This window comes from Lytechinus variegatus, chromosome 5 (assembly GCF_018143015.1).
Source record: "Lytechinus variegatus isolate NC3 chromosome 5, Lvar_3.0, whole genome shotgun sequence".
In the NCBI taxonomy this organism is placed as follows: domain Eukaryota; kingdom Metazoa; phylum Echinodermata; class Echinoidea; order Temnopleuroida; family Toxopneustidae; genus Lytechinus; species Lytechinus variegatus.
The window spans coordinates 19,070,500-19,082,460 of record NC_054744.1 but is presented as its reverse complement, the minus strand read 5'-3'; the positions used below and the strand labels follow the sequence as shown (position 1 = coordinate 19,082,460).

The 11,961-nt window shown below is 36.3% G+C and overlaps 1 long non-coding RNA gene across 1 annotated transcript; it reads right to left on the bottom strand.

The window, feature by feature from the left end:
* Positions 1 to 2,038: 2,038 nt before the first annotated feature.
* LOC121414797 lies at positions 2,039 to 11,699 on the bottom strand. The gene is made up of 3 exons (XR_005969914.1): positions 11,326 to 11,699; positions 3,329 to 3,603; positions 2,039 to 2,417 (listed from the first exon to the last, which is right to left on the bottom strand). It is a non-coding gene; the product is annotated as an uncharacterized LOC121414797 (long non-coding RNA).
* Between the last annotated feature and the right edge of the window lie 262 nt (positions 11,700 to 11,961).

The window sequence follows — 11,961 nt, the reverse complement described above, 5'->3', positions numbered from 1 at the left end:
TGAACTAGACCAATAAACTTACAGAGATATGATGGTTATTCAACAAAAAACCCCAACATGGCCATGGTCAAGTTCTTGACCTTACATGACCTTTGACCTTGATCATGTGACCTGAAACTCGAACAGGATGTTCAGTGATACTTGATTACTCTTATGTACAAGTTTCATGAATCAGATCCATAAACTTTCAAAGTTATGATGGTAATTCAACAGATACACCCAATTCGGCCAAAGTTCATTGAACTTTGACCTTGGTCATGTGACCTGAAACGCGCACAGGATGTTCAGTGATACTTGATTACTCTAATGTCCAAGTTTAATGAACTAGACCAATAAACTTTCAAAGTTATGATGGTAATTCAACAGATACCCCCGATTCGGCCAAAGTTCATTGACCTTTGACCTTGGTCATGTGACCTGAAACGCGCACAGGATGTTCAGTGATACTTGATTACTCTAATGTCCAAGTTTAATGAACTAGACCAATAAACTTTCAAAGTTATGATGGTAATTCAACAGATACCCCCGATTCGGCCAAAGTTCATTGACCCTAAATGACTTTTGACCTTAATCATGAGACCTGAAACTTGCACAAAATTTTCAGTGATGCTTGATTACTATTATGTCCAAGTTTCATGAATCAGATCCATAAACTTTTAAAGTTATGATGGGAATTCAACAGATATCCCCAATTCGGCCAAAGTTCATTGACCCTAAATGACCTTTGACCTTGGTCATGTGACGTGAAACTCATGCAGGATGTTCAGTGATACTTGATTAACCTTATGTCCAAGTTTCATGAACTAGGTCCATATATTTCTAAGTTATGATGACATTTCAAAAACTTAACCTCAGGTTAAGATTTCGATGTTGATTCCTCCAACATGGTCTAAGTTCATTGACCCTAAATGACCTTTGACCTTGGTCATGTGACATGAAACTCTAATAGGATGTTTAGTAATACTTGATTAACCTTATGGCCAAGTTTTATTAACTAGGTCCATATACTTTCTAAGTTATGACGTCATTTCAAAAACTTAACCTCAGGTTAAGATTTGATGTTGACGCCGCCGCCGCCACCGCCGCCGCCGTCGGAAAAGCGGCGCCTATAGTCTCACTTTGCTTCGCAGGTGAGACAAAAATGAGGCCAACAACCTCCGACCGAGTAATTTTAGATATTTTATCTCTCTGATAGATTTTTTTAAAGGTTGGACCAAGTAAGAATTGGTGATTGGATATAATCACTCTACAAGTAATTTTTTATACCATGTATACGGACGTGCAATGTAATGTCGTCAATCAGTGCATGGGCGATATGTTGATAATTACGATATTATGATAATTGTTTGTGATAGCTATCGTTTTATAGAATCTGCTGTTTTGTTTCTGAAAGAAATCAGAATACTGACTTAGGAAATAAACCGCATTTGTCATGGTTTGTAAGGCCGCGTTTAAAGGAAACCAAAACCCAAGAAGAGAAGTAAGCTTATTGGAAAGAGTAAAATGAGAGGAACAGTTCAAGAAAGTTTCATCAAAATCGGTTATGAAATAAGCAAGTTATGGGAGTTTGAAAACTTGTACTTTCTGTGGGCATCCTCAAATTGGCAAATGTGCTTCAACATGGCTGATTTTGTGGACAACTCTTCATTTGTTTTGTACACACATTTTTAGATTTTCCTCATTATCTTTCAAATTGCAACTTGCCTCCTTCTGAGCACAACATATGTCATGGGAAGATATAATCCACACCATATATATCAAGGTCAGGAGGAGATAATGTGAAATATGTAAAATAAAAAGGAAAATCTGAAAATATGTGTACAAAACAAATAGAGAGTTGTCCACAAAATGAGCAATTTTGAAGCAAGTTTGCCAATTTGAGGATCCACATAGTAAGTACAACAAGACTTTTTGATTGTCCATAACTTGCTTATTTCATAACCGATTTTGTTGAAAGTTTTTTTAAATTGTTCCTCTCATTTTTTCTTTCCAATAAGATTGCATCTCTTCTTGGGTTTTGGTTTCCTTTAAGGGCCACCTTTTCGGCAGGTTACTCATATTTAATTTAAAGCATATTCCATAGCGTTCATGACTGGATACAAGCTCCAAATACTCATGGGTGCCTATTTCGCCTCGGTTTTTTGTTTTACTTCTGTTGAAGCACAACTGCACCATGGTAAGCAAATATCATTTCTGCATAACTGACCATGTACTATCATCTTGAACTAACCTGTCGTAACTGATAAGGCCAAGGGTGGACACTGAGGCTGAGGTGAAGAGAATCTCTAAAAACCCTGATGCCTGGCACCAGGTATTCCCAAACCTCCACCATCCTAAGAGCGCTGCGTCAATGATGAAAGGTAATGTCCACATAGCCACGCACAGATCAGCTACAGCCAAATTCACAAGGAACACACCTTTTGGAATAACAAAATGAAGCTGAGAATTAGATTTCTGTAAATAAAAGCAATATTTATTTCAAGAAAATATTCGACCCACATTCAAGCAATTGCAAAGGGTCCATGTCACTTTAAAAGCCTGTCATACATTTTAGGGTTGCCATCATGATTCACACTCTCAAAAATGTATTCATCAACCCATCAGATTGTTTGATATTATGAAACTACCAACTTTTGGTGATAGAAACAAATCTTTCACACATTTTTCTATTCGCCGATTGGTAGGTTTGTTGTGTTATTAACCTAATTTTCTGAGAATCTCTCAAAAACACTTAAAATTATTCTTAGGAGTGTTTCCCTTACATGCATGAACTCATTTTTTACGATACCCAGGCCCTCACTATTCTGACAGCACATTTTCCCATCCACTTTTGCCCAGGCGCTGTGTTGGGTTTTTTGGTTAAATGAATATCATTCAGTAAATGCTTTCATTTTGAATGTACATTTACCACATTGTGTGTTAGGCAGCGATAAAACTAAGCTCGTCATTCAAACCAGAAACATACAAGAAGAGTGTCTTCGGCAAACCTCTTCAAAGTAATTTCCTTCTTTTATCCTAGGGAATTGTAATATCTGCTAAAAGCACTTAACTTGTGAGATTAAAGGGGAACAGAAAGTAATGGGTGAGACAGATAAAGATGGATAGAATGAGAGAGATGGGGACAACGCTGAAACATTTACTTCACTTAATTCGGGGTATTAAGGAAAAAGACAGGGGAAATCAAGAGCACGAGAAGAAGAGATAGATAAAAAAAAATGGGTGAATATTTTATATCACTTCATATTTAATATCACTCATCGCTTGCTAGGCTTGAAGAAGATTATATTATTAATGGCCAAGGCTTTTTTCTATTGAAAATAGCTCATACCTGTTATGTTGCGTAGTGAACGGGTCCTCACAATAACAGCAATGATCGTCCCATTGCCCATGATGCCCAGCGCCATGATAATCATGGCAGCAGCGGCTCGTATTACAGCCGCCCGACCGGGCCCCGGGGTGGAAGAAGAGGGAGTAGCAGTCACATTAAAGAGGTCGCTTCCGTTAGAGGAGTACATGGCCGTTTGTCTACCGACAATCAATACAGAGAGGAGATCTTGGCTCTCACATGATTTGCAGTGGAGCTATAGGTGTGGGTCATGTCATCTGTTGATATTCATGAGATGCAGAGAAAAGGGAGAGGGATTTAAATCTCACTAGCACTTGGGTTTCTCATGCATGTCTATTTCCATTTTAGTATTCTGTTTCACACTGGGTTTCAATTTCGTACAACCCAGTTAATTCTGATCCTTCAGACCGACTGGCTGCTTTTCCACCTAACGTGTCTTTCCTTATGAATAAATAGAAACATAGTATATCTCTGACTTTGACATTTGGAATACATGTACATGTAACTATCAAATGCGTGATTCAAGATAATTATGTGTCAAATTACGAGACATAATTTTGTATACAATTAAATTCAATATACATCATTTAATCAAACAGGCCTACATTATTTGGGGAACCATTTTCAACACATTGTTAAAACAATGCCCAGAATGCATTAATGGGAAAGCTGTTTGGATCAATGCATGGATAATCCAGAATGATTCTAATTCACAGGGTCCTAAGTTCGTCTCCAAAGACGTGTCCTTTGGCAATACTTTCTTTCCCATTTGCTACTCTCAGAACACGTGCAACATAGATTTCTGAATGGGTGCAGAAGTCATCGAGGGCGCCTTATACATGTTATATGGAGACTATAGTTGGAAAGCTCCCGAGGGTGTGGATAATGTGCATACATTTAGTTGCGATCAACGCTGATGAAATTTGACGTCCGAGGTCATAGTCTTATGTGAATACTCCAATAATACGTCTTATACGCTCCTGAGAAATAACCGAATATGATTACCATTGCTGAAAGTATGTTCATATCTTCCTAAGATGTAATATCCATCTAAAAGCTTTCAAATGATACTCATTATCAATCATTGTCTGATGACTGGAGCTAAAAATCAATTTAATCTATCATTGAAATATATACATGTTTAAAGCCTGCATTGTTAACACATTAAATCAACAATTTTTTTCTTACAATTTAAGCCTAGTCTAGTAGATATGAGTGTTCTCTGCAAGGCTTCTCAAAAAATGAAGCCCTACCTCAATCTCTCATCAATTTCTATTTGATTATAAATTTCAAAGGCATGTTCATAAATGCATACTAATCTTACGCTTAAATGCGCTACATTAACCATAAGAATGTGCTATAAAAAGCATTAAATTACTTGTATTATCTTTGCGTGGACCTGGGAAGCGGGGTGCGGTGGGGGGGGGGGGTGCGGCTTGCATTATTTTCCATAGGCAGAATCCCCACGAAATCACGTTCCCATGTACATGTATTTAAAAAAATACGTTATAATGTACATAATTATCACATCCGACAATCATAAATCATGTACTTCTGTCTTTCACATATTCCAATAACATATATCACTCCTAACGCGACTCAATCAAGCTCCGGTACTCCGATACAGACGTCGCGCGCGATACGTGATAAGCCATTGCACACCACTCGACAGCGGGGGGGGGGGGATATGGGTTTGGTTAGACTTGAAACTTCCAGGTTTTCTGTCGAATCAAGTGTGCGCTCGATCGCCCGACCCCCTTTTGTGTTTAAACAATTACACGTCAGACAATATAAATCAAATTTCACAGGCTTTTTCGCTCTACTAAACGGCCCTTGGAAGCGGGGGTGCAAAAGCACCCCAAAATTATCCGTGGGGGTGCTGCACGTGTTAGTTTCTATTGGCAGCATCTCCTGGAAATCTGGTAGGTATGATAAATGACAGACGACGTTTTGTAGAACCCCCCCCCCCCGTAAATGATATGTCTCCCTTATAGTGAAATAAGTTGCAGCAAAAAATGTCTAATTAACTGAATGAGTAGTCAATTGAATTCTTTTGGTCCTTGAAGCGGAAATATTGAATAACTTATATAAGAAGATACTAAACAACAAGTGGGGATATGACGTCATCAGTTTGCTCATTGCTTATTAATGGAGACATGCCTAAAACTGTTTAACCGGAATGTTAACCTTTAAAATGCAATAACCTTGATATTCCTTGTCTGATTTTGTTCAAATCTCAATTCTTTTGCCCGTCTGATTTTTATTCCTTTTAAAAAATGATTAAATTATAACGTTTCAGATCAGAATATCAAAAATTGTCTGCTCGCGCTTCGCGCTCATATTAGTAATGTAGGAAGATATCCAATTACCCATAATTTTTGTGTAATTATATCCCTATCCTGTTCATGATTAGAAAAAGTGCGTTTTTAGGTCCGAAATCTCATTTTTATTTACGCTCGCGCTTCGCGCTCGCATCAATTGTATAGTTGTATACCTATCCTGTTCATAATTAGGACAAGTGCTTAGATTGTCCAGTATTTAGCTCGGAATTTCAATTTGTTCAACTCGCGCTTCGCGCACGCATTATTTGATTATTGATATATGTATCGTCTTTTTTAATAACTGCAAACGGTCGTTATAACAGGTCCCTTTCGATCAGGCTAGAGCTTTATTAGAAATATCTGCTCGAGTTGATCGCGCTCGCAGTTATTATTTTTACACACGCATCTTGTTAAGGACCACAAACGTTGCTCAAAACGTTCAATTTTCAGGACAAATACACGACATTTCCAAAAACAAAATAGCTCGCGCTTCGCTCTCGAATTATTTAATCACACAATCACATCTATGCTCTTTTCGAAGAAAAAAGCTAAGAAGTGACTGTCACATAATAATCACATACATACATATACATATTTATGTGTGTGTGTGGGTGTGTGTGTGAGGGTGTGTGTGTGTATAAAAGAACAATGGAAAACCCAATCGTGTCCCCCCCCCCACGTTTGAGGAGATATTTCAGCACCCCAACCGAAAAAATCGTTCCTAGGGCCCTGTATCTTTGCCCGACGTCCTAAACTCCTTGACATCAGACAAACATTGCCCTATATCTCTTAAGCTTCAAGGTCAAAACATCGATTGTGCTGTAAAGCATCAAACACCGTCTACGTTTGTAAGCTAAAAAATAAAACCCTACATGATGTTTTATACATTGAATAAGTTTCATATTTTGCAAGATACAGGAAATCAGAAATCGGGAAGTTCAACGTTTGCCATTATATTCTATTTTGCTTTTAGAATAGTATCTACTATATTAGACAGCTCCATTCCCTGTATGTCACTCATTTTCTTCAGTGTATTCGTACAGTATGGGTAATATTATTGGCTTGTTTTAGGGTACAAAAAATTGATCTGGGTAATACCCATTCCATCGTTTTTTTTACTCGGGCAATATGCATTTTACCTAACTGGTCAATATTTCTTCTCTATTCCTAAACATGCTAAAAGCCCGGTGTAAATTTTCATGATCTTGACGGAAAGATGAGATTTTTTATGAGAAACTTAAAAGGTCAGCCACGAATTAATGGAGTTTTTTATTAATTAGGTGTGTTAATGCTTCTTTATGCCGACATAACTGCTTCCCCCAAGGGCCGAGGCAGTGCGCCATATTTAGAGACGTAGAATGTGTGTTAGCGAGTGGTGCGCTTGTAGCGTATTGTCTGTACCATAGGTCAATTTAAATATTTATGCACAATATTTTTTATGCTGGTTTATCATGAAATTCATTACTTCACCAACGGGGCAATATTATTTATACTTTCTTTCTATTTGAATTGACTGAAAATGAACATAATGGACTTGGAGTGTGTGTTTTAATTAAAAGACGAATCCACCCCAACAAAACGGTTGGTTTGAATGAAAAGAGCTAAATCAAGGAACGGAAGCATAACGATTGGCATTTTATCAAAATCTGGTGTAAAATGAGAAAGTTATGGCATTTCAAAGTTGCGATTAATTTCCGAAAAAGTAATGTTCTAATTCTCATTGGTATGCAAATAAGGGGTCTGATGATGTCACCCACTCACTTTCTCCTTTGTATTTTATCATCTGAAATATGTAATATTTTAATTTTCTCCTCATTGTCATAAAAAACATATTTATTTTTAACTGGACATTTGGAACTACCATTGTTTCAGCATTTTGTGGTTCAGTCAAGTTGGTCCTTATTGTCAAATTCGTAAACAATTGAAATATGGACTAATTTTGAAATAATTATAAATATAAAAATATAACGAATAATTAGTGAGGGATATCAATGACTCTCTTATTTTGATATTTCCGAATTGTGCATACAAGAGTAGTTTTTTTGAAAAATTATCAAAACATTAACATGTCACAACTTTCTTATTTCACAGAGATTTTGATGCAATTTGTAACGTTGCGCTTGTTTAGATCTCTCTATTGGTTCAAATCAACATTTGTTTTCTTAGGTGGATTTGACCTTTAACGATAAATATATAACTTTAAGAATCCAGGACAATAATTGAATACAATTGAAAATATTATGGATGCTTAAAAGTGCTTTCTATATCTGGCTATGGTAGGTGGTATGTTATTCGATGTTTATATCAAAGATATTTATGTTGCCATGATTATGTTTTTAAAAGTCAGTAAAAAAAAGGCTGAGAAAACAATGTGGAGGGGTATAATATTCAGCCTGCCCGGCTTTATGCTCTTAATCTAGTTCATGCACTTCGGGTACATGTATATTGGAAAGGGAATTTGGGTCGTTATAGTCAGATAAACAAACACAACACCATGGCATTAATAATCTTAAAAGCAAGTAGTAGAGAGAAAGATTGATTAACGCTCATAAATTATTTACATGTGGTAAATATAGGTGAGAGAAGTATGTGACTATCATTGAGAAAACGTGAGAAATTCACAGCATCAGACAGATGTCGAATGATGGAATAATTGTCCGCCATGCTCGGATAATGGGAACAGGTATTGCACATTTGAAAAAAAATAGTTGTGTTTTAATATTGCTAGAATCAATGTTCGTGTTTCTCTCTGCTTTGGAGTATTTCACTTTTCAACCCTCTGATAATGTACTTCGATTTTGAATAATAATATTTAAAAAAATGGATAAGCAGGTTGATGATGAAATTGTGATAACATTTTGTCATTATAACCATGCCATTACAAAGATTGCAGAAATATTAATAAATACTCTTCGAAAATTAAACAGGAGCTTTATGCAGCAATGTTTGCACATGCATGATCGTATCACATTTCTTGCAACAAAAATCTGCATGGGGATTATGACTATTGTAAATAAGAAGAAAACAAACCTTTATACACGGGCACCGGTCACAAAACAAAGACGCAAATCTATACGTTTACAGGTATGTAAGGATCTTCAGTATCTGATCATTATCAGCAGCAGCAGCACAAGAAGAAGAAAGAAGATGAAGGACGAGCGGAAGAAGAAGACGAAGAAGATAAAAGAAGAAGAAGGTGATAATGAAGAAGAAGACAAAAAAGAAGAACAAAAGAGGGAAAAGGGAGAGAAGGAGAAAAAGAAGGAGAAGAAAGACAAGAAAAATTGGAAGAAGAAACAAGAGAAAGAAGGAAGAAACAAGAAGAACAAGAAGATAATAATTAGAGATGAAGAAAAGATGACGAAAAAAACGAAGAAGTAAAAGGAGGACAAGGAGAAGGAAAATTGAAGAGGACAAAGAATAAGAAGGACAAGAAGTAAAAGGAAGAAGATGAGGAGGGTGAGGAAGAGGATGGTGCTTAAATGTACCTGTTTCGAAAGGTCATCATTAAAAAACGTTGGCATGTAAAATAACATTTATTCAGAGCTAACGAGGAGCACCATTTTAAAGGAAACCAAAACCCAAGAAAAGAGGCAATCTTATTGGAGAGAGTAAAATGAAAGGAACAATTTAAAAAAAAGTTTCATCAAAATCGGTTATGAAATAAGCAAGTTATGGGAGTTTGAAATCTCTTATTGTACTTTCTATGGGCATCCTCAAATTGGCAAACGTGCTTCAAAATGGCTGATTTTGTGGACAACTCTCCATTTGTTTTGTACACATATTTTCAGATTTTCCCCCTTTATTTTACATATTTCACATCATCACCTCCTCACCTTGACATATATGGTGTGGATTATATTTTCCCATGACATATGTTGTGCTCAGAAGGAGGCAAGATGCAACTTGAAAGATAATGAGGAAAATCTGAAAATTTGTGCACAAAGCAAATGGAGAGTTGTCCACAAAATCAGCCATTTTGAAGCACGTTTGCCAATTTAAGGATCCACATAGAAAGTACAACAAGACTTTTTGATTGTCCATAACTTGCTTATTTCATAACCGATTTTGATGAAACTTTTTGTAAATTGTTCCTCTCATTTTACTCTTTCCAATAAGATTGATTCTCTTCTTGGGTTTTGGTTTCCTTTTATCTTAAGGGAGAAAAAGAAAGAAGAAGAGAGAGGGGTGGGCGTGCGTGTATATAAGCGTATGTGTGTGTGAGAAAGATTTTGAAGTGAGCTTGTTAGAAATAAAAAAATGGCATGCCGAATCCAAAGCTCAAAATAGAAACGATATTGCTGAATATGGATAACACTTTCGAGAAGACACCTGACCGTGAAATGGGTACTGTTTTTATCTCTGATATCAAGCGTGGTGGTTACCAAAATTATCACGATTGTTTTGAGCAATTCGATCAAAATTCAACCATAACTAATCTGACTACATATTTCTTATTATAGATAGGAATTGAAAGCATACCGTGGCCATGCATGATAATGATATAGCGGTGGCGTCGTAATTCGGTGATCGAGTTGAAAATTGGGTCATACGCCTGCGCACTATTGTTTTCTTTAGTACACATCCTCATCATCGTGTTCCACAGAAAGGGTTTTATTATCTTGCATTAAGCAGTAATGTTAAATGCTCACCGCTGAACCACCACCCGAGGGAATAGAAAAATACTCGTTACTAACGAAAATGATAATATATACGAAGACAAATGTACTTTATTTGATGAAAATCCCCATTGTAACTGTACATGATGAATATAACTAAAATCTAAATGTAAATTATTAAATAAGACAATGTGTAATGTAATTAAGGAAATGTACTTTTAGAATTAAAGAAAAGCAAACAGTGTGAAGGGTGGGAGAGTTGTTTTATCTTCTCTGGAAATGATTGGGCGCGGATCTGCCAATTGTTGTATGCCAATGGATAGCATTTTACTCCCGGGTACACACGATTATGAGTGACCATCGACTAAGATGATATTCCTTCATCGATCATCCGGTTTTTCTAGAAGATTGCAACAAACTGGCACTCAATAAAGAATTGGACCGAATAACCTATTGCAATTTTAACACGAATTGCAATAGGAAACCTTAAAACTTTTCGTTTATCGGGTTCCCAACCATGGATGATTTGCATCACACTTGAATAATTATCTCAAATAAATGAAGATTATTCATTAAAAAACAACTTCATTTCAGCTTAGCAATGTTAACGTTACTTTCCGGTGATAATGATTACTTAAAAAGTAAAAGTACTGTATGAAAAACAATCGAAAAATAAATAAATAATGATGATGCATATTTGAATTTGCAAAATAAAATAACAAACGATTCATACAGGGGGCAATTGTGCAATTGATGAGAAAATACTATGAAGAATTATTAAACATATATGACATTTATGAAGTATTTCCTTTTAAAAAATATAACATAGATCTATTCCATAGTATTCGTTACTGAAACGCAAAAAAAGAAAAAGAAAATGAAAGACAACAACAAATACGCATGAACTATATAAGTGATAGCTTTTCAGCCTTTTATAACATTTTCGGATATTTTATCATCTCCCTCTGATACACGATATGGCACAAATCTAAATAGTCCTAACATTGTAATAACAGAAGGAATAAATATTAGAACTCACCTTTTTATGTGCCATGAAGCCGTTCAGTTACTTCTTTTTACTTCTCGTTATATTCCCAGCTCAATGATCCAGACTGAGTTCAGCTTTGAGACGGCTTTCATCATTTATTCCAAGTTGTTTAACTCACTCAGTTAAGAAAAGACCAGCATCTAGCGATTTCGGTGCATAGAGTGGTTGAGAGTAAATGTCTTCCTTACTCCTTATGATCATGCATGCCGTGTGCTGTTCATCTCTCCCGCTAATGACGCACACACCCACTACATACACACACCGCTACGCACATCTTCACCTACAATCACTGTACCTTAAGCGTGGTTAACGCGAAGAGTGCATTGCCAGATAGCGTAAAAGAAGCAACGGCTCCCCAAGCTGCAGCTAGCAGTAGTGCATATTCTGGATAAAATGAGGGAAGACGACCAAAGCGAGGCGCCACGATAAAACGTTCTCTTACGAAATCGTTTAGAGGGGCTTTTACAATTTTGGTTTATTGAACGTAGCCTGGATTTTTTTAAACGAATTCACGAGTAATGTTGTACTGTTAAGTCAAACTAAATGCCAAATCGACATGGTCGATATTTATATATATACATATACATACATACATACATACATATATACATGTGATTATTTCCTGAT